This window comes from Triticum dicoccoides, chromosome 5A (genome assembly GCF_002162155.2).
Source record: "Triticum dicoccoides isolate Atlit2015 ecotype Zavitan chromosome 5A, WEW_v2.0, whole genome shotgun sequence".
In the NCBI taxonomy this organism is placed as follows: domain Eukaryota; kingdom Viridiplantae; phylum Streptophyta; class Magnoliopsida; order Poales; family Poaceae; genus Triticum; species Triticum dicoccoides.
In genome coordinates, this window is record NC_041388.1 from 366,074,440 (window position 1) to 366,077,012 (window position 2,573).

A 2,573-nucleotide genomic window follows, 5' to 3' on the forward strand; every position below is an offset into this window, starting at 1 on the left:
AAATAATCTTACTCTAGAGTTGAACTAGCTCTACAGTCTAGTACAAATAATTTTACACTAGAGTTGAACTAGATCTATAACCTAGTACAAATAATTTTACACTAGAGTTGAACTAGCTCTACAAGCTAGTTTGAATAATTTTACACTAGAGTTGAACTAGCTCTATAACCTAGTACAAATAATATTACACTGGAGTTGAACTAGCTCTACAAGCTAGTTCAAATAATTTTACACTAGAGTCGAACTACCTCTACATGCTAGTTCAAATAACTTTACACTAGAGTTAAACTAGCTCTACAAGCTAGTTCAAATAATTTTACTCTAGAGTTGACCTAGCTCTACAGGCTAGTTAAAATAGTTTTACAATAGACTTGAACTAGATCTATAACCTAGTACAAATAATTTGACACTAGAGTTGAACTAGCTCTATCACCTAGTACAAATAAATATACACTAGAGTTCAACTAGTTAGTTCAAATAATATTACACTAGAGTTGAACTAGCTCTGCAAGCTAGTTCAAATAATTTTACACTAGAGTTGACCTAGCTCTACAAACAAGTTCAAACTAGAGTTAAACTAGCTCTATAACCTAGTATAAGTAATTTTACAGTGGAGTTGAACTATATCTACAAGCTAGTTCAAATAATTTTACACTAGAGTCGAACTAGCTCTAGTTATAATAACTTTACACTAGAGTTAAACTAGTTCTACAAGCTAGATCAAATCATTTTACCCTAGAGTTGAACTAGCTCTGTAACCTAGTACCAATAAATTTACACTAGAGTTCACCTAGCTCTACAGGCTAGTTCAAATAGTTCTATAGTAGAGTTGAACTAGCTTAATAATCCAGTACAAATAATTTGACACTAGAGTTGAACTAGCTCCATCACCTCGTACAAATAATTATACACTAGAGTTGAACTAGCTCTATAACCTTGTACAAATAATTTTACACTAGAGTTGAACTAGCTCTACAAGATAGTTCAAATAATATTACACTAGAGTTGAACTAGCTCTACAAGCTAGTTCAAATAATTTTACACTAGAGTTGAACTTGCTCTACAAGCTAGTTCAAATAATTTTACACTAGAGTTGAACTAGCCCTATAACCTAGTTCAAATAATTTTACACTAGAGTTGAACCAGCTCTATCACCTAGTACAAATAATTATACATTAGAGTTGAACAAGCTCTATAACCTAGTACAAATAATTTTATACTAGAGTTGAACTAGCTCTATAACCTAGTACAAATAATTTTATACTAGAGTTGAACTAGCTCTACAAGCTAGTTAAAATAATTTTACGCAATAGTTGAACTAGCTCTACAGTCTAGTACAAATAATTTTACACTAGAGTTGAACTAGCTCCATAACCTAGTACAAATAATTTTACACTTGTGTTGAACTAGCTCTACAAGTTAGTTCAAATAATTTTACACTACAGTTGAACTAGCTCTACAAGCTAGTTCAAATAATCTTACTCTAGAGTTGAACTAGCTCTACAGTCTAGTACAAATAATTTTGCAGTAGAGTTGAACTAGATCTATAACCTAGTACAAATAATTTGACACTAGAGTGGAACTAGCTCTATCACCTAGTACAAATAATTATACACTAGAGTTGAACTAGCTAATTCAAGTAATATTACACTAGAGTTGAACTAGCTCCGCAAGCTAGTTCAAATAATTTTACACTAGAGTTGACCTAGCTCTACAAGCAAGTTCAAATAATTTTACACTAGAGTTGAACTAGATCTACAATCTAGTTCAAGTAATTTTACACTAGAGTTAAACTAACTCTATAACCTAGTATAAATAATTTTACAGTGGAGTTGAACTATATCTACAAGCTAGTTCAAATAATTTTACACTTGAGTCGAACTAGCTCTAGTTAAAATAACTTTACACTAGAGTTAAACCGTCTCTACAAGCCAGTTCAAATAATTTTACCCTAGAGTTGAACTAGCTCTGTAACCTAGTACAAATAATTTTACACCAGAGTTGAACTAGCTCTACAAGCTAGTTCGAATAATATTACACTAGAGTTGAACTAGCTCTACAAGCTAGTTCAAATAATTTTACACTGGAATAGAACTAGCTCTATAACCTAGTACAAATAATTATACACTAGAGTTGAACTAGCTCTATAACCTAGAACAAATAATTTAACACTAGAGTTGAACTAGCTCTACAAGCTAGTTCAAATAACATTACACTAGAGTTGAGCTAGCTCTATAACCTAGTAAAAATAATTTTACACTAGAGTTGAACTAGCTCTACAAGATAGTTCAAATAATATTACACTAGCGTTGAACTAGCTCCACAAGCTAGTTCAAATAATTTTGCGCTAGAGTTGAAATAGCTCTACACTCTAGTACAAATAATTTTACACTAGATTTGAACTAGCTCTATAACCTAGTACAAATAATTTTACACTAGAGTTGAACTAGATCTACAAGCTAGTTAAAATAATCTTACACTAGAGTTGAACTAGCTCTACAGGCTAGTACAAATAAATTTACAATAGAGTTGAACTAGCTCTATAACCTAGTACAAATAATTTTACACTAGGG